Genomic DNA, 21,930 nt, shown 5'->3' on the forward strand with positions numbered 1-21,930 from the left:
ACTACATGCTACATACATACCACATATATACTACATACATACAATACATTCATACAATACATACATAGACATACAGTACATATAACATAGAGTAACATACTTACCAATACTTGTCACATTGTTCCCCGAAGCCATTGTCTTTTCCGGAATAAATATTAACATAACAAACCACAAAAATACTCACCCACGATCCGAAGCAGTCCACGAGTGTGTCCCACGACGATCTTGGGTAGAGAACTGCAGCATCAGCTGTTGCTGCCGTTCTCTACGGGCTGCAGGAATCAAATGACGGAAGGTAGGTATCCTTCCGCACTGTATTCCTCCGCCACTTAAAAAAAAAAAAAGTCCCTAGTCTCACTTTATGCCATTGCTGTGTGGGAATTTCCCACGCAGCAATGGCATAAAGTGAGACTAGGGACTTTTTTTTTTTTAAGTGGCGGAGGAATACAGTGCGGAAGGATACCTACCTTCCGTCATTGGATTCCTGCAGCCCGTAGAGAACGGCAGCATCATCTGATGCTGCCGTTCTCTACCCAAGATCGTCGTGGGACACACTCGTGGACTGCTTCGGATCGTGGGTGAGTATTTTTGTGGTTTGTTATGTTAATATTTATTCCGGAAAAGACAATGGCTTCGGGGAACAATGTGACAAGTATTGGTAAGTATGTTACTCTATGTTATATGTACTGTATGTCTATGTATGTATTGTATGAATGTATTGTATGTATGTAGTATATATGTGGTATGTATGTAACATGTAGTATGTATGTAGTATGTATGTAGCATGCATGTAGCATGTAGTATGTATGTAGCATGCATGTAGTATATATGTAGTATGTATGTAGCATTCATGTAGTATGTATGTAGTATGTATGTGGTATGCATGTAGCATGTAGTATGTATGTAGCATGCATGTAGTATATATGTAGTATGTATGTAGCATGTAGTATGTATGTAGTATGTATGTGGTATGTATGTGGCATGTAGTATGTATGTAGCATGCATGTAGTATGTATGTAGCATGTATGTAGTATGTATGTAGTATGTAGCATGTATGTAGTATGTATGTGGTATGTATGTAGCATGTAGTATGTATGTAGCATGCATGTAGTATATATGTAGTATGTAGTATGTATGTAGTATGTATGTGGTATGTATGTAGCATGTAGTATGTATGTAGCATGCATGTAGCATGCATGTAGTATGTATGTAGCATGCATGTAGCATGCATGTAGTATGTATGTAGTATGTATGTAGTATGTATGTAGCATGCAGTATGTATGTAGCATGTATGTAGTATGTATGTAGTATATATGTAGTATGTATGTAGTATATATGTAGTATGTATGTAGCATGTAGTATGTATGTCGCATGCATGTAGTATGTATGTAGCATGTAGTATGTATGTAGCATGCATGTAGCATGTATGTAGCATGTATGTAGTATGTATGTAGTATATATGTAGTATGTATGTAGCATGTAGTATGTATGTAGCATGCATGTAGTATGTATGTAGTATTTTTTTTTTTTTTTAACATTTAACACATTAGCCGGATGATGGGACTACTACTGTCCCATCATTGGCTAATGTGTCAATCACTGTCATGGTAGCAGGCATCGCCCGATGGGACTTGTAGTCCCATCGGACGATGCTTGCACAGACCCCCGGACATCAGCACAGCCCCCCGGCAGGCCGGCACAGCCCCCCGGCAGGCCGGTACAGACCCCCACAGGGTGCACAGACCACCGGCAGGCCGGCACAGCCCCCCGGCAGGCCGGTACAGACCCCCACAGGGTGCACAGACCACCAGCAGGCCGGTACAGACCCCCACAGGGTGCACAGACCACCGGCAGGCCGGCACAGCCCCCCGGCAGGCCGGTACAGACCCCGGGCAGTCCACACAGCCCCCCGGCAGGCCGGCAGAGACCCCCGGAAGGCCCGAAATGACGGCGCATCATGATGCGCACACACCGCGCATCATGATGACGTCAGTTTGTCAATCAACTTTGAACTTCCGTTTCCGATGCCGAATTCCGATATTGAAAAAATATCGGAAGTCGGTATCGGAATTCCGATACAGCAAGTATCGGCCGATACCCGATACTTGCGGTATCGGAATGCTCAACACTAGTGGGCAGTAATAACTCAGCACATGGCGGGCAGTGAGTGGGCAGTAATAACTCAGCACATGGCGGGCAGTGAGTGGGCACTAATAACTCAGCACATGGCGGGCAGTGAGTGGGCACTCTTAGTGTGAGGCTGCACATTGCTCTGGAGGACACATCATGGGCCCAGTTTTCAGCCCTGTCTCTCGTCTATTGTAATTGTATGTAGTAGAGTGACTGGGATACAGAACTTGCAGTTTTCTGCTCACACACCTATGGCTGCAGGCAGCTTATATTAGACCTACATATTTCTTACCATTTATGTGCAGCTGGTGATTAGAGTCTGTAACTGCTGTAAAGGAGCAGGCGGATTCTCATTTATTGTTACAGCATATAACACAGCATTGCCCATCTCTGCCTATTTCTGGACCTTATGATGGGACATTTTCCATTATTAACCTGTTGTATACCTTGGTTGTAAACCTGCATGGTTTTCACCCTCACTTATCCCACATCTTGTGTGCTTGGAGGGGTCCTTGAAGTTGGTTAAATATGGTCTGGGGATCCATTGGGATATGGTTTCCTCCTTTTGGAATTTAATATGGTTCTGGATCTGGTGAAAGGTGGAGGGGAGTTTCGGCAAGGGTTTGTCGGATCCCCAGGAAATTCAAGTGAACATTGGAACCCTTGTGGTTATGGTGCTCCCGAGCTGGTGGGGTAACGGCTGGGAGTAATTGTTGGTACATTTCATGTTCACTTTATGTTTGGTAATCACCAGATTTTTGGGAGCTTCAAGGACTCCTACCAGCGTGTTAATATTATTTATGCTTTGATGTTTTATTGTATGTTTGTTTTAATAAAGGTGTGAATAATAATTATTTAAAAAAAAAAAAAGGGATCGGTGTATACCCACCAAGTGCTTATTTTATGTTACTTAAGATGGCGGATAGCACAGGCCTGAGTGGATTACCTGGAGCCTGGTGGTTGGGGGGTCCTTGAAATTGGTTAGAAATTGGTCTGGGGGATCCATTGGGATATGGATTCCTCTTTTTGGAAGTTAATATGGTTCTGGACCTGGTGAAAGGTGGAGGGGAGTTTCGGCAAGAGTTTGTCGGATCCCCAGGAAATTCAAGTGAACATCGGAACCCTTGTGGTTATGGTGCTCCCGAGCTAGTGGGGTAACGGCTGGGAGTAATTGTTGGTACATTTTATGTTTGGTAATCACCAGATTTGGGAGCTTCAAGGACTCCCCCCAGCGTGTTAATGTTATTTATGCTTTGATGTTTATTTTATGTTTATTTTAATAAGAACATGAATTTAAAATTTAAAAAAAAAAAAAAGTTATTTGTTTTCCTTTTAGTGGGTCCTTGGAAGTTATTTATAAATTGGTCAGTAGGGGTAACCATATTAAGTATGGACCTCTGGGGTGGGGTTCTTGGAGTTGACGCTGAATCAGCGAAAAGGAATTGGAAGTTAAAATTCTGGATCTGGCTTTTGGTTACGGCTCTGGACGGGTAACTCTGGACGGGGTGTTACCCGGGAGCTTTTGGTGGTTGGACTTCCCAGAACGGGATGTTTGGTGCCCTCGAGCTGGTGGTTTACGGCTGAGGGTAACGTGGATTTTTAAGTTCCTGAGTTTTTGCCAAATATTTAGCCAGAATTTTTGGGGCTCCAAGAACCCTCCCCTCATGTCGTATAAGATTGTGTATTTAATACTTATTGAAAATGTTTATGCTATTTGTTAATAAACTGGCCGCTGACCCCCCCTGGGTTTGGAAGGGTAACCATTTCAGGTATGGCACCCTGGTTTTGAGGGGTAATCATCTCAGGTATGGCCCCCTGGTGTGGAGGGGGTAACCATCTCGTGTATGGCCCTCTGGTGTGGAGGGGGTAACCATCACGGTATGGCCCCCTGGTCTCCAGAAGCATTTATATTTTATAGGACCCTGTTAGGGTAAAGTCCCTGGGGTCATGGCAATCATATTTTGCATGCCTACAGAAGAAATTGGCTCCTCTGAGCCAGGAACAGTGGCTGGAGGGGAGAAGAGAACAAGGTTGTCGTCTGGACAATGCAGATATCTAGTGCATGAAACTGAAGAGCAATGTACCTCATCTGTGTGCCCTTGAGTCAGTGGGAGTGACTAAGGGTAAAGTAATCAAGTGCATTAACATGAAGGGCAATATGCCTATTCCCGATGCCGTTGAGCTGGTGGGAGCGGCTAAGGGTATAATCAAGTGCATTAACACAAAGGACAGTATGCCTACTCCCGGTGCCCTTGAGCCAATGGGAGCGGCTAAGGGTAAAGTAATCAAGTGCATTAACACAAAGGGCAATATGCCTATTCCCAATGCCTTTGACCCAGTTGGAGAGGTCAACAGTAAATGTTATCAAGCGCATGAAAAACAATTAACAATGGCGTGGCAGTTTTATTAATAATGCCTTTGTAGACTTTTTCTGCTTTAGGTTTATTTAAATTACTACTTCCAGATATTCTGAACGTTATTTTATGGTCGGTTATAATGTTGTTATATTGTGTATAGTTTTTAATTACTCCCTATTTATAATATCTTTCTATTGATATGTTCATCACTTTTCGGGTAGTGATAGTAAGTGGGTTTAAGAAATTTTGCTGCACAGCTACTGTAAATAATGGTGGTTTCTAGAACTAAAATCTGTGATTTGGTGAATTATTAGATCTGGCTACAATACGTGCGGTATAATAGTTTTTGAGGCATGACAGATGTCATTATACAGGTATTCAGATTGTGGCTACGACCTTAATTATGGTTTACTTTCCACATTCCCCATTATGGGATCCTCATTGCAGGATGTTTAGCAACTGCTATTTTGCTGTAGTTACCATATTATCGATCATATCTTGGTAGCATTGCATTGATAAAATTAATCTGTCTGAGCTCTGGAATTTTAATTTTATTACTTGTGTGCACAGACTTTCCATAGCATGTAGAAATGGTTGATGGCTTTGTTAGGCATGGTTGATGGGGGTCGAGTCCATTTAAGGTGTCAAATGGCCTCTCTGGTGGCGGTTTAGGAGTCAGGTGGAAGTTGCAGGCAAGTTAAGGTGGACTCATTTTAACTAATAGAGGATGTAAAACCTCATGGTGGTGAACAGGCTCGGCTTTGGTGGCCAGCCTCAAGGACGTTGTAATGGTAACGTCAATCAGGGGCGGGCACAGTGGTTAAGCACAGGAGTGAGGATAATGGGGTCATTGGTGCCCTGAAAGTTTACTGGCTCTGCTTGAATGGCAAGCCAGTGCGTGCCGCCCCTTTATGGCTGTCTGTCCTGGTTCTGTATGTCAGACAGCTGGGGATATCACAGTACTTGTGAATCCCAATGTACTAGCACTTCACCTGACTCCTAATGTGATTGTTTTAATCCTGTGATTTAAATAAAGCTGTGGCCATTTTGACAACCAAAATAATGTGTTGTGTATTTATTCTAGTGCCTAGGTTTACTGTAGTTATGGTGGTTTTAAGATGGAGTTGGGGTCCGTCCCATATCCATAAGTCATGTAGGAGCTGATACTACACTAGTACATGATGTCTGAGGTGAATGTGCTCCTATCATCTGTCGTGTGAGGTGATAACCCCAGTATTATACTCCCTGACACTGCAGACATGCTTCCTCCTGTTCATCCTGTGTAAGAAAGAGGGAGAGACACAGATTTCCTGCTCTATATAATCCCACCCTCCTCACAGTGACCCCCAGGCACAGACATACTGGGTTTCTTACTCTGAAAGCAACATCCCTCCTGCTTCACAATCTACACCACTATACCAAAAAAGCTGCAGGAGTAAAGGTCCAACCATCCCCAAGTCATGTCCTCCTCCGCCTATGGCTCCAGTGGTTTCTAGAACACTAGTAAAAATTGATCAGTTGCAAAGGAAGCAAAGAAAAAAATGGAAACCAAAGTGTCTGTTTTTCTTTTTTTTTACACCTGTTTACAAAATGGAAACTGGTTTCCAATTTGCTTCTGTTTGCAACAGATCCGTCTTTATTTAATACTGGATTTATCGCAAATGGAAAACAAGTGGACAAAGCTCTAATCAGATCAGATCAGGAGCATTTTGGAGATCCAACCTGGACTGAGCAAATATGGGATGTTCCGATATGTAATGCCTGTGCATTAGTGTTGTCTTCACGCCGGCGCTCAGCATTCCCTGCCTGGGTCTCACCGAATTTCCTGTCTCTCTGGTATAACATATTATGCCTGCAGGTCATTTACAAAGTAGAAACTTGTGCTTGGAATTATAAAGAGAAGCCATATAATTCCCTGAGGAGACACCGGGTCCAGGACTGTCTGTATCTCTCGGAGATGGTGGAAGCTGAAGCAGCAGACAGAATGGACCCAGGGTAAAATATGAATTTTAAGTGCAGTTTCAAAAGTCCTTTCGAGGTGACAACAGAGAATTGTTGAATCAGCGAAGAAAGCTGCTCCATTACCAGGAACGTCAGTGTAAAGATTATTCTACTCCGGGGCGGCCAAAATCTATAGATGCGTATGGACCTGATGTGGTTAAAGAGGATTTGTTTGCTCTCCCAAAAGGTCTGTTTCTGTTGCAATAAATACTTTTCTCAAGAAATAATGAGACTTCAGCATCTTTCCTTAGAACTCTGCATTGTGCCGCGCTTCTGGTCTTCCTCCTGGAAATGCATGAATTCACACTTTGCAGTATGATGATAGGGAATGGCGATGCTCAGTTGGCAAGCTATTCATTTATTCATTTATTCCCAGGCGGAATAAGGTGATTTTGGCAGATCCCGCGGCCCCAAAAATTACTTTACGCCACTGCTACAACACAACATAATGCCGGCGAACAGGTTGCACCAGTACTGCAATCTCAAAAGGCAAGTCAGTAAAATTCGGAACCGATTGGATTTCTTTGTGACTTATCGGGGTCTTTTACGGTTTGTAATGTTACCACTACCATATTTTAGACTGGAGAGCAAACACATTGCAGTGGCCCACGAGTTGTGTCGGTCCATCTTATACCTGCTTACGTCAGGCTGATGGATAAAACAACAAAGGTTATCAACCCTACCATCTTCAATACATTGTCAAAATTGGGCAACTCCCTTTAATAATAAACCTACAAGGAGAATTGGAGTCTTAACGCCCCAGAATAAATCTAAACAAAGCTGTCTTTTAAATGTAAAATCTCACTTTATTGAAAAATACATATACCATAGTACAAACACATTAAAAAATGAGTGTATTATCCCAGGGTGGTACGACACAAAAAGGGATGCATCAGAAAAATTGTATAGCGCACATAACTTGCATTATAATACAGGGGTAGGTTTTAGTAGATTTCATCAGGCAAAAAGAATCAAAATAATGGGCAAGCCATCCAAATCACCCACGTAAAGGCTGCTGAAATATCACTTAAGTAACCCTATAAGTATAGGCAGCAAAAAAGTCAACACAAGTCCCTCAACAATGTGAGAAACAGATTAAAAAAGGGATATAAAGAGTGGCGTCCCCTAAATGATATCTAATGTATGTATTAAGCCAGCATAAACACTACCCACAATGTCACAGACACTAAGTGATAAAGTGCCAGGGTGCAAAAAAATCCTTACCCATGTGGGATCCTCATGCGTCTCCCTAACGCCCGACGCGTTTCGCCCAAAGGGGCTCCCTCGGGGAGCAGTGTGGTAGCTGTTTCCAGCACCTGCATCCTTTAAATAGGGACAAAGCAATGGGGAGGAAAAATGACGAGCGCCATCTTAAAATCTGCACATGCGCAGAAGAACCCGGAAGTCCCGCCGCGTCACTTCCGGCTCTCCCGGACCTCTGTGTACATCAGCGTGACGGCCATTGCCATGGTCACGCGGATACACAGCGGGGCCGTGTGGAGGCCTTTAGAAACGCGGCAGGCATGGTAACTCTGCGAATGTATTGGAAGTGTAATGATCCCACTTTGGTGTGCATCAGCGCGACGGCCGTTGCCATAGTCACGCAGATACATAGTGGGGCCATGTAAAGGCCTTTAGAGACACGGCAGGCAGAATGACCCTGCGCATGCAATAGAGATATAATAGTCCTGCAAGCAATTATTGTAGTCACGTGCTCAAGCCCAAAAAGTCAAAAGAAACTGAGATGATAACAGCAATTAATAAATCCTCCAAGCCCTATCCATGACTCCAAGGAATGTTAGTCACCCATATAAAAAGAGTATACAATGTATATAATATGATGAATTATACGCCTTATAAGGAGAACTATATCAAGTCATATATAATTAGAGGCAATATATATATATACAAATCGAATTTTAACCTTATAAGTAAAAACTGAGAACATGCACAAGCTACCAACATTAATTATGAGCACCATAACATAACAAAGTGTAGTACATATGGAAACACACTCAAGCTTACTATATACAGTATATTTATATATATACAAAATTAATTTATTTCAATCCTTCAATACAAAAAGTGACTCTCCTATATTCTATAGAGTCATTACACACAGAGTGATCTATTTCACGTGTTTATTTCTATTCTTGTTGATGATTATGGCTTACAGCCAATGAAAATCCAAAAGTCATTATCTCAGTAAATTAGAATACTTTATAACATCAGCTTGAAAAAATGATTTTTAATCCGAAATGTTGTCCTACTGAAATGTATGTTCAGTAAATGCACTGAATACTTGGTCGGGGCTCCTTTGGCATCAATTACTGCATCAATGCGGCGTGGCATGGAGGCGATCAGCCTGTGGTACAGCTGAGGGGTTATGGAAGCCCAGGTTGCTTTGATAGTAGCCTTCAGCTTGTCTGTATTTTTGGGTCTGGTGTGAGTGGACGGGGGACTGTGGAAGGTTCAAGGGGTGGAGGCACAGCTGGGGTGGAGCCTCAAGGGGGCCCAAAAATTTTGCCAGTATGGGGTCCAGAAATTCTTCTGGTGGCAGTTCTGACCCCGGAACCAGCTCTTGTCTGGACACAACGGTGCATCCATTTGCAACAAAAAGAGTCAAAAATAATAATTGTCTGTTTTTTACCTGTCAGTATTTTGAGATCCCAAAATACTATTATGCAAAGGGGACAGTTAAAAAAAACATCAGCATATAGACAGGGCTGTCTGATTTTCAGGGGTATAGTGCATGTGGGTTTTTTTTACCAATGTAGAGGAAGAATGCTACACAGCGTGAGGGCTCATGCAGACGTCCGTACAACACAGTCCGAATACGAACTGCAATGCATGGACTGGCCGCAGGTCTCCTGACCTAAGCGTGCCAGCCACATAGAATTATATCAGGGTGTCATGCTCAAGTCAGGAGTCCTGCGGCCAGTCCATACTCAGACCGTGTTGCACAGATATCAGCATGAGCTCTTAGGCCGGGTTCAGACATTGCAACGTAACTGTAAAATTAAAAACGGATGCTATACCGTGGCTCCATGTCGGATACATTTTTTTCTGCATACACATACAGTTGTGGCCAAAAATATTGACACCCCTGCAATTCTGTCAGATAATACTCAGTTTCTTCCTGAAAATGATTGCAAACACAAATTCTTTGGTATTATTATCTTCATTTAATTTGTCTTAAATTAAAAAACACAAAAAGAATTGTCCTAAAGCCAAATTGGATATAATTCCACATCAAACATAAAAAAAGAGGGTGGACAAAAGTATTGGCACTGTTCGAAAAATCACGTGATGCTTCTCTAATTTGTGTAATTAACAACACCTGTAACTTACCTGTGGCACCTAACAGGTGTTGGCAATAACTAAATCACACTTGCAGCCAGTTGACATGGATTAAAGTTGACTCAACCTCTGTCCTGTGTCCTTGTGTGTACCACATTGAGCATGGAGAAAAGAAAGAAGACCAAAGAACTGTCTGAGGACTTGAGAAACCAAATTGTGAGGAAGCATGAGCAATCTCAAGGCTACAAGTCCATCTCCAAAGACCTGAATGTTCCTGTGTCTACCGTGCTCAGTGTCATCAAGAAGTTTAAAGCCCATGGCACTGTGGCTAACCTCCCTAGATGTGGACAGAAAAGAAAAATTGACAAGAGATTTCAACGCAAGATTGTGCAGATGTTGGATAAAGAACCTCGACTAACATCCAAACAAGTTCAAGCTGCCCTGCAGTCCGAGGGTACAACAGTGTTAACCTGTACTATCCGTCGGCATCTGAATGAAAAGGGACTGTATGGTAGGAGACCCAGGAAGACCCCACTTCTTACCCCGAGAAATTAAAAATCCAGGCTGGAGTTTACCAAAACTTACCTGAAAAAGCCTAAAACATTTTGGAAGAATGTTCTCTGGTCAGATGAGACAAAAGTAGAGCTTTTTGGACAAAGGCATCAACATAGAGTGTACAGGAGAAAAAAAGAGGCATTCAAAGAAAAAAACACGGTCCCTACAGTCAAACATGGAGGAGGTTCCCTGATGTTTTGGGGTTGCTTTGCTGCCTCTGGCACTGGACTACTTGACCGTGTGCATGGCATTATGAAGTCTGAAGACTACCAACAAATTTTGCAGCATAATGTAGGGCCCAGTGTGAGAAAGCTGGTTCTCCCTCAGAGGTCATGGGTCTTCCAGCAGGACAATGACCCAAAACACACTTCAAAAAGCACTAGAAAATGGTTTGAGAGAAAGCACTGGAGACTTCTAAGGTGGCCAGCAATGAGTCCAGACCTGAATCCCATAGAACACCTGTGGAGAGATCTAAAAATGGCAGTTTGGAGAAGGCACCCTTCAAATATCAGGGACCTGGAGCAGTTTGCCAAAGAAGAATGGTCTAAAATTCCAGCAGAGCATTGTAAGAAACTCATTGATGGTTACCGGAAGCGGTTGGTCGCAGTTATTTTGGCTAAAGGTTGTGCAACCAAGTATTAGGCTGAGGGTGCTGTGAGAATCATGTGGGAATAGTGGATGAGGGCAGGTATATCTCGCCCAGATTCCTTTCCTATGTGGCCTAGTCTGGTCAGTATCGCACCTGCTTGCTAATGAATAATGGGAGGTGGATATAAAAGGATGCCAGGTGGTTGTGTGAGTGTCTCAGCCTGGGAACACAGAGAGCCTGTCTGTGTGAGAGACACATGTGAGTGAAAGCAGTGCCCACTGCAACTGTGGTTTGGCTGGACGGGAGAAGCCTGCCAGTTGGTAGTTAGGTTGTCCATTGTTTAGTTAGTGCCGGACAGGCAAGGATTTGTTTTATGTTTTATTTCCTTTTGCATTGCTTTCACCGTTAATAAACCTGACCCAGGGTCAGTTATACACGAATCCCAGCTCTGCGCCTGAGTTTCATGCTGAACGCACGTGACCTTTGACCCCAGCAAAGGCGATCCCGGAGTGTTTTATCACATTGTGGTGGAGAACCCGGGCATCACGTTGCAAGCATGAGCATGGAGGACGTGGTGAAAGCGCTGGTACAGTCCACCGCCGACCAGCAAGAAGCTAATCGGGTGATGATGGCCCAGCTGAAGAAGTTGGTGGACATGTCAGCTACCGATCGTTCGCTTCTCAAGCAGGTGGCGCAGCGCCTGGCAAGCTTACCTGAGGTTAACCTGGAAGCAGAGTCGAGAGTGATTCACATGAGTCGGTACTGGCAGAAGATGACGACCGAAGATGACGTCGAGGCATACCTGACCACGTTTGAACGGACGGCGGTGCGAGAAAAATGGCCGAAGGCACGATGGGCCGGCCTGATTGCCCTGATTCTTTCCGGTGAGGCCCAAAAGGCGTATTATGACTTGGAACCTGAAGCTGCGCAGGACTTTGACAAATTGAAAGCCGAGATCTTGGCCCGGCTGGGAGTGACGACCGCTGTCCGTGCACAGAGAGTGCATCAATGGACTTATCAGTCGGATAAACTACCGCGGTCACAGATGTTCGACCTGATCCACGTGACGAAGAAGTGGCTACAACCCGAGGTGTTGACAGCGCCAGAGATAATCCAGAGAGTCGTCATGGACAAGTACCTGAGAGCTCTACTGCCAGCCCTGAGGAAGTGGGTAAGCCATGGAAATCCTACGACGGCAGATCAACTGGTGGATCTGGTTGAACGTTACTCCATGGCGGAAGGACTCCGAGACGACGCTACCCCACCTCGTTCTTCATCATCTCCACGTGGAACCGGTAAGACTGTTCCAGGGAGTAGGGGAGATGGAAAAATCCCTAAGACAGTGGGGGAGGAAAACGGGACTGCCCGCACTGCGAGGCCGAGAGTAACGAACTATGGTCTAAGCAAGGGGCCCGTTTGGGTGTTTCCGCTGCCAAGAGATGGGACATATTGCTGCGAACTGTCTGGTCACTACTGAACCCATGCAGTGCGACGTCACAGACTCTAAAAACCGTATGTCTATGGTTGCACGGGTAGTGAGTGTGAATGCCGGTCAAAAGGATGTGGAAAAACACTTGTGTGATTTAACTGTTGATGGCAAAAATGTGGTGGCATTGTTAGACTCGGGAAGTGTGGTGACTCTGGTGAAGGCCAGTCTGGTGTCAGCCCCGACTGGACCATCAGACAAATTTTCTGTAACGTGTGTGCATGGAGACACCTGTTCGTACCTCACCACTGTCATATGCATTACTACTTCCTATGGGTCTGTGCAACATAAAGTGGGACTCGTCCCGGCGTTATTGCATGATGTTATCCTGGGCCGGGATTTTCCCCACTTCTAGCAATTGTGGGAGAGTCAGTTGATGCCCTCGGGTAATAGTGTACATGATTCTTCTCCCAGGGCGCGTGTGGGTCCCGAACCCCTGGAAGAGGTCTCCCCGGAAGACTCGGGGGAAGAGTCTGCGGGAAATGACCTGCAGATCCCGTTTTCAGTCATGGCGGGTGATACGGAGGAGACCGGGGAAGAGGAGGAGGCCGACAGCCGTCCACCTCCCAGTTTGCCGGATTAAGAAGTTCAGAAAGATGACTTCCAAAGCGAGCAAATAAAGGATCCTACCCTTTCTCAGGCTAGGACAAATGTAAAAGTGATAAATGGGGTACCTGTAGAACCTGGCTCTAGGCTGGCATATCCTTACATGGTTCTGGAGAATGATTTACTCTATCAGATAGAGAAAAAGGGGGAAGATACGGTGCAACTATTAGTCGTGCCAAAACCCTACCGGCGGCAGGTGCTGGACCTGGCCCACGGACATGTGATGGGAGGTCACCTGCGTGTCCAGAAAACCACCGAAAGGATATTACACTGTTTTGTTTGGCCAGGCATGCATCACGATGTTCGTGTATATTGTGAGTCTTGTCCTGACTGCCAAGCCTCTGCACCTAAGCCCCGGTTCTGTAGCCCTTTGGTACCCCTACCTATTATTGAAGTCCCGTTTGAGAGGATTGGGATGGATTTAGTTGGGCCCCTTCCACGGTCTGCACGTGGACACCAACATATCCTGGTCATCTTGGATTATGCCACTCGTTACCCGGAGGCCATACCTTTGCGTAACACGGCCACCAAGACGATTGCCAAGGAACTGGTGCATGTGTTTAGTCGGGTCGGTATACCAAAACAGATACTCACCGACCAGGGGACCCCCTTTATGTCCAGGGTAATGAAGGAGCTCTGCCGATTGTTACAAATCGAACCGTTACGCACATCCGTGTATCACCCTCAAACGGGTTGGTCGAACGGTTCAATAAAACTCTGAAGCAGATGCTGAGAAAGGCGATAGACAAGGATGGGAAGAACTGGGACTATTTACTTCCGTATTTGCTTTTTGCCATCAGGGAAGTGCCCCAGTCTTCCACGGGGTTCTCGCCTTTCGAGTTATTGTACGCCCGACGTCCTCGCGGACTGTTAGACGTTGCAAAAGAAACCTGGGAGGGTCAGGTCACTCCGTTTAAAACGGTGATAGATCACGTCACACAAATGCAGGACCGTATTGCGGCTGTTATGCCTATCGTCAAAGAACACATGATGCAGGCTCAAGGAGCCCAAAAAAGAATCTATGATAGGGGCGCCAAGATCCGTACGTTTGCACCCGGAGTTAGGGTGTTGATCCTGGTTCCCACGGTGGACAGTAAGTTCCTGGCAAAGTTGCAGGGCCCCTTTGAGATTAAGGAAAGAGTTGGTGGAGTAAACTACAAAGTATACCAGGCAGGTAAACGGAAACCTGAACAGATTTATCATGTAAATCTGATAAAACCCTGGAAAGATCGGTCTGCCTTGTCAGCGGAGCTGGCCCGTCCCGTCTGCTCGCATACCGTACCGGAGGTACGGGTTGCAGAGACTCTCTCGGAGCGGCAAAAGACTGAGGTCAGGCAGTTTCTACTTCACAACCAAAAGTTTTTCTTAGAAAAACCCGGGCAGACTACGCTAATGAAACATGACATCGTAACGGAACCTGGTGTCACAGTTCACGTAAAGCCCTACCGAATCCCGGAAGCGCGCTGTGAAGCCGTTTCCCGAGAAGTGAAGGCAATGTTAGAGTTAGGTGTCATTGAGGAATTGCACAGTGCTTGGTCCAGCCCGATTGTGCTAATTCCTAAACAGGACAGCACCATCCGGTTCTGCAATGACTTCAGGAAACTGAATGCGGTCTCAAAATTTGATGCCTACCCTATGCCCAGGATCGACGAGTTAATAGATCGGTTAGGAAAAGCCCGGTATATTACGACCCTAGACCTAACAAAGGGGTACTGGCAGATCCCTCTGGCGGAGGCTGCCAGAGAAAAGATGGCATTTGCTACCCCAGAAGGTCTAATTCAGTATGTGTATATGCCGTTTGGACTGCACGGAGCACCGGCGACCTTCCAGAGACTGATGGATCGAGTCCTGAGGCCACATAGGCAGTACGCTTCGGCCTATTTGGACGACATTGTCATTTACAGCTTGGACTGGGAGACTCATCTCCAGAAAGTGCAAACTGTGATTGACGACCTGTGGGAGGCAGGTCTAACCGCGAACCCCAAGAAATGTCACATCGGGCTAGAAGAAGCCCGGTATTTGGGGTATGTAATTGGGAGGGGTGTTGTTAAACCCCAGGTTGATAAGATTCAGGCGGTTCAGGACTGGCCACAACCTGTCAACAAGAAGCAGGTGCAAGCCTTCCTGGGGATCGCCGGCTATTATCGCCGGTTCATACCCAATTTTGCAGCCATCGCTACCCCCCTGACGGATCTTACAAAAGGGAAAGACTCCGTCATGATTAAATGGAGTTTAGCGGCTGAAGAAGCCTTCCATAGCCTAAAACAGGCACTTTGCTCTCAGCCCGTACTGGTGACTCCGGACTTCCGCAGCGAGTTTGTGGTACAAACGGATGCTTCTGATACCGGTATCGGGGCCGTACTCTCACAAGTGAGGGACGGAGTGGAACACCCAGTCCTCTATCTCAGCAGGAAGCTGAATAAACAAGAGCAAAGGTATGCAGTCGTAGAAAAAGAGTGCCTCGCCATTAAGTGGGCTCTAGAGATCCTCAAATATTACCTGGTGGGCCGAAAGTTCAGGCTGATCACTGACCATGCCACTCTCAAGTGGATGCACGTGAACAAGTAACGGAATAGCCGGGTGACACGGTGGTTCCTTGCCCTGCAGGCCTACACTTTTACGGTGGAGCACCGCCCAGGGGTACAGATGGGAAATGCAGATGCCCTGTTTGGCGGGTGTCATTGCTCGACCGGAGTGGTCTGAGCAGAGGGGGGATATATGTGAGAATCATGTGGGAATAGTGGATGAGGGCAGGTATATCTCGCCCAGATTCCTTTCCTATGTGGCCTAGTCTGGTCAGTATCGCACCTGCTTACTAATGGATAATGGGAGGTGGATATAAAAGGATGCCAGGTGGTTGTGTGAGTGTCTCAGCCTGGGAACACAGAGAGCCTGTCTGTGTGAGAGACACACGTGAGTGAAAGCAATGCCCACTGCAACTGTGGTTTGGCTGGACGGGAGAAGCCCGCCAGTTGGTAGTTAGGTTGTCCATTGTTTAGTTAGTGCCGGACAGGCAAGGATTTGTTTTATGTTTTATTTCCTTTTGCATTGCTTTCACCGTTAATAAACCTGACCCAGGGTCAGTTATACACGAATCCCAGCTCTGCGCCTGAGTTTCATGCTGAACGCACGTGACCTTTGACCCCAGCAAAGGCGATCCCGGAGTGTTTTATCACAGTGCCAATACTTTTGTCTGGCCCATTTTTGGAGTTTTGTGTGAGACGATCAATGTTTTGCTTTCTGCTTCATTCTCTTTTGTGTTTTTTAATTTAAGATAAATTAAATGAAGATAATAATACCAAAGAATTTGTGTTTGCAATCATTTTCAGGAAGAAACTGCGTATTATCTGACAGAATAGCAGGGGTGTTAATACTTTTGGCCACAACTGTAGACTTGAATGGGTCTAAAATACAGTGTACTCATGTGAACATGCCCTTGGCCAAACATTTTTTATGCATTCAGTTGAAACAAAGTGCAATGATAGCATTATATCTGCATGCAACGATCGCCCCCTAGGGGTGGATGCAGACATTACATTTTATTATCAAATGTAGAACTTGAGATCAGAAAAACAGAACTCTGAGGATAAATATGTGCACTAACTTGGAATTAAGATGAGAGTAAATGTCATTTTATTTATCTATTTTTTTTTTGATAAATCATTAGTACATATGAGAGTAAACTTGGCAAACTGTCGTATTACAGAAATCTGCTTCTTTCTCCTCCTGGACTGATCTTTCTTCTTAATTCACAGGTAAAATCTGTCTTCAATAATGGGAAAATCTGTATTCTCTGAGATAGGATATGACAGTTAGTGCTTATAAAGTTCTATGGAGATCTGCAACCGAAGTCTGAGCAGAAAGTCTGTCTCCGCCTCCAACTCCTCCATAAACCTTTAAAGCACCAACTGTCATCTCCTATCTCAGTAATGTAAATCTGTCTGTCTCAGCACGGCCCCACTTACTTTGCACAGGTCCCCTGTATAGTGGATTGCTCTGTACAGAAATGCTATGAAGCTATTTCAGTGCAGACCTCAGCCCCTTGTCCCCAGGACTGGTTTGGCACCCGCTGATTCTAAAGTGATGGCAATAACCATCCAGTTGCTCTAGGAAGAGGCTCTATAGTGGCAACATATTCTGTACGGAGTTCACTAATTCCTGACTCCTCTGGGGTTCACAACCAGCGTTCCCCATCTCAATCACAGGCTTATGGGTCAGTTCTTCAGAACCACAGAAGATTGACAGTTTGGGCCTGTGACACTGATGAGCCTCTGGGCTACACTAAGCACTTCCCCATGCTGTAAGCAGAGGCAGCGTTACCTCTGTAGTATCAGAATAGCACAGAGACTCTGAAGCAGGTTGGCTCCAGAGGTCCGGGAAGCTACAGAACAGCACTTGCCAGATCTATAGTAAAGAGCTCGTAAGTGCTGCGCTACTTGCCTGGGTAACCAGCCACTAATGACACAGCAGTGATCAGAGCTCGCTGAGATCGATGCTGTTTAACCACTTACAGAGACATTTAAATGGCTTGTTTGCTTGGGTGCTTGTGCAATGGCTCCCAGTGGCGATCAACCAATTCAACTGGGGTCCTGCTGAAGCCCCCACCCCCACCATGGCTGGCATCTTAGTTCTCATGTGAAGCTCAGCCTTGGGCTTTACTTTATAAGAGAACATCAGTTTTACCATAAACTTCCAAACTTCTAATACTGCAGTATCCTTTAAGGCCACGTTCACACGTTCATTATTTGGTCAGTACTTTACATCAGTATTGTGAAGGGTTAATCCTAAAATCAGAGCTGAAGTTTCGTTTTGTCCATTCTCTGAAGGTTTCGTTTCTTCATTTTTGTTGCTGTAAGATAAATTTTTATAATTGGCATGGGCTGTCATGAAACCAGACTGTTCCCATCTGTACAAGATAAGGGAGGCGGGAGTGTAAAACTCTGAAGAATATGCCATTATACTACTTTCTATTTGGATACGGACATATATGTAGTTTCCGGTTTTCTTGCAATATTATTGGCTTACAAAGTGAAATGATGCTATTGGTACTTGAGAACCTTGCATAATTAAGCAAAAGATTATAAAAGATGTGACTAAAATAAAGGGTCTTAGTGATCTGCCTCGATCCTCCCGTTCAGAGACCCCAGTCTCCGTGTGGTCATTTGAGTTGCTAGCAACACTGGAATAATTTGGACATCACTGGCTCAACCATGAAGGGTTAATTTAGCCCTCCCAAAATAGCTACCTCAACAGTGGCACGCAACGTGGGGCCCCCGAACAGGGACGCCTCTGCCCCCGGAGGACAACAACACAAAGGACCCTTGGAGCGGACACAGGTGCTGGAAAATTGGGACTGATCACCCCCCACGGCAACCACGGTAAGTTGGCAGTTATACTGTTCAGACTGACCGTTGGTGTGGTTTTCCTGTGCTTGTTGCTGCAAAGAGGATCTGAAGTTTGTCCCCTGGTGGGGTGATTCATGGGTGGAATCATATAGAGGTGTAGTCCCGTTGGGGGCCCAGTGCTCGAACCGTACCTCATAAGGGACGGACACCCTGGATTGACCAGTGATTGTGGCTCTCTTTATAGTCAAAATATCCTGAAATTCCCGATCATTATTAGTAATTGGGCGTGGTGAAGTGGTCAAAGACTGGGTAGGATACGTAACTCAGGTATATATAGATAGAGATATATAACCAGAGGTGTCCGGAGGGATAGTCTGAGACGTCCTCCTCCTTTCACTGAGTACCGCGAATTTTGGGCTTCCCAGAGGGGGTTGACCCTGTGGAACAGAGACTGAAATGGCCGCTCCAGATCTGTGCACAATTTGTCAGGATATTTAGCTCTAAAGGAGAGAATTATGTTTCTGTGGAAGAAAAAGAAAAGTTTGGAATTGTGTGAAGGATCAGATACTGTTAGTCTTATGATTCAAAGACGAGGAAAGAAATTTGTCAGGAATGCAAAAAAAAAATATTTTCGATTCTGGGATTTCCTAAGGGCGGGAGGCTACAGCCTACGCAATGGGACGAAGGAGTTAAAAAAAAAAAGAAATAAAGGGAGGTTGACTGATGATGGATTACTTAAAGGCGCTGAGGAATTCCGTGGCTTGGCACATGAATTGTATAATGAAGGTTATGTGGACATTGAACAGCAAGTGAATTCTGATTGTTTCTGTTACTGCTATGTTGAAGAAGGAAAATTGTCTATTACTATGTCAGGGACGGGATGTATTGTGGTTCAAGAAAGTGACTGTGGTGTGAGAATGTGATTGATTAAAGAAGGAACTAAGATCCAGACAATGTGTCAGGCAGTCGAATAGTTAAAAGTGATGATTTGAAACAAGAAGTTTCCCTGCTAGATGATAAGGTCCCTCCCCAGGAAATCAAGCCTCTCCTCCCGACTGTAAGCTCTGTGCCCCTTAACCCTAGGGCACCGATGTATCCTGGACTAACGAAACTCAGTATGCCCCCACTCTATGATCCTGCCGGGTGGATCTGTGCTGTATGTGGAGTTACTAATCCTCAGTGGAGAGAGGTCTGTTATAATTTGTTATAATTGTGGCACAAGAAGACTGGGTGTTGCAGCCCCCACCTTTCCGTTGTTGAATGCTGACGGTACCTATTATCATCCGCAGCCAGCCTCAATCCCCGTTCACCCGATCCAGAGGAAAAAAAAAAAGTTTTCAGAAGACTTTAACCTGCTCTGTTCAGGAGAGAGAGAGAGAAAGAAAAAAAAAAAAGCAATCTAGCAGCTGCAGCTGCTTCAGTACCCCCTCCCATCTTAGCCCACACCATATCCCCCTTCGCCCCCACCGCAGCTGCAAGCACACAGTGTGCCCTTCAGCCCACACAGCAAACTCTCGCCCCCCCTCAGACTTCAGCTAGTGGGAACCCTGCTCCTCAGCCCCTCCCTGCTAATTCTCGTTACTGCTCAGTTTGTGATCTCTCCCACATGTCCAGTAAATTTATTAGGGGCAGATTTATTATCACAGTTCTGCTCCAGAATACAATTCCAAGATGATGGTCAGATGGTTTTTTTGTTATATAATCCCTATGTAAAGACAGTGAGGAAATCTGTATTTTGCATGCCCTTCCTACAGTTATGATGGCCCTGATAGCCCAGATCCACCCCCAATATTGCCTGAGGATCAATGACTCACCCCATACCTCTCAGAGATACCATCTAAACTCTGGTCAAAAGGTCCAAATGATATAGGGAAAATGCCTGTAGAACCAGTAAAAGTGTTTCTCAAACCTGGTGCCTAATCCTCATACTCTTTTGTCCCAAATACCCCAGGATGCTGCTTGGTTTACAGTTATTGATCTTAGGCTAGTTTCACACTTGCTTTTTTTTGCAGCGCGTTTTTCCCGCAAAAAAACGCATTGAAAAAACGCATACATAAGCATACAACTGCTGCGTTTTTTTCAAGCATTTTTATGAGCATGCATGAAAAAAACGCAGCGTTTTTATGCGTTTGTATGCGTTTTTAGCGCGTTTTTACCGCGTTTGCGTTTTTTTCCAACATTTTTAGGTGGCCCCTCACACTACCCAAACCATGACTTTACTAACCCTAACCCTGACCCTAACCCTAACCCTAACCCTGACCCTAACCCTAACCCTAACCCTGACCCTAACCCTTAACCAAATCATACTTAACCCTAACCCAAACCCTAAACCCTAACTAACCCTAACCCTAACCCTAACCCTGACCCTAACCCTAACCCTAACCCTGACCCTAACCCTGACCCTAACCCTAACCCTAACCCTAACCCTGACCCTAACCCTAACCCTAACCCTGACCCTAACCCTTAACAAAACCATACTTAACCCTAACCCTGACCCTAACCCTAACCCTAACCCTAATCCTGACCCTAACCCTGACCCTAACCCTAACCCTAACCCTAACCCTGACCCTAACCCTTACCCAAACCATACTTAACCCTAATCCTGACCCTAACCCTGACCCTAATCCTTAACAAAACCATACTTAACCCTAACCCTGACCCTAACCCTAACCCTGACCCTAACCCTGACCCTAACCCTAACAATAACCCTGACCCTAACCCTTAGCCAAACCATACTTAACCCTAATCCTGACCCTAACCCTGACCCTAATCCTTAACAAAACCATACTTAACCCTAACCCTGACCCTAACCCTAACCCTGACCCTAACCCTAACCCTAACCCTGACCCTAACCCTAACCCTAACCCTAACCCTGACCCTAACCCTTAACAAAACCATACTTAACCCTAATCCTGACCCTAACCCTGACCCTAACCCTTAACCAAACCATACTAAACCCTAACCCTGACCCAAAACCCAACCCTAACCCTGACCCTGACCCTAACCCTAACCCTAAACCCCCTTAACTAACCCTAACTCTAACTCAAACCCCTAAATTCCATGGTTAAAAAAAAAAAACGCATATGCAAAAAAACGCTTACATGAGCATGCCAGTGCGCACATATGCGCATCCATAGGCTATAATGGCCATTTTTAGCGCAAAACGTGCGCATATGTGCGCATGCGCTTTTTTGCAGGGCCAAAAAATGCAACATGATGCGTCTGGAAAATCCAATCGCACACCCCAAAAAAACGCAGCGCATGAAAATCGCATACATGCGCTTACAAGCGCGCAGGTATGCGCACCCATGTTAAATATAGGGGAAAAAACGCATGCGCAGGTTAGCGTTTTTTTCCAGCGCTAAAAAACGCAAATGTGAAACCAGCCTTACCAATGCCTTCTTTAGCATTCTGTTACACCCAGGCTGCCAGTTTCTATTTGCATTCACTTAGTAGGAACGACAGTTAATATGGACAGTTATGCCACAAGGGGCCCAAAACAGTCCCAACCAGGTTGCAAAATAAATATGAGCAGGTGTCTTTTGCCATTTCTGCCACTGT

This window comes from Dendrobates tinctorius, unplaced genomic scaffold (genome assembly GCF_039654945.1).
Source record: "Dendrobates tinctorius isolate UK_male_01 unplaced genomic scaffold, ASM3965494v1 ptg000070l, whole genome shotgun sequence".
In the NCBI taxonomy this organism is placed as follows: Eukaryota; Metazoa; Chordata; class Amphibia; order Anura; family Dendrobatidae; genus Dendrobates; species Dendrobates tinctorius.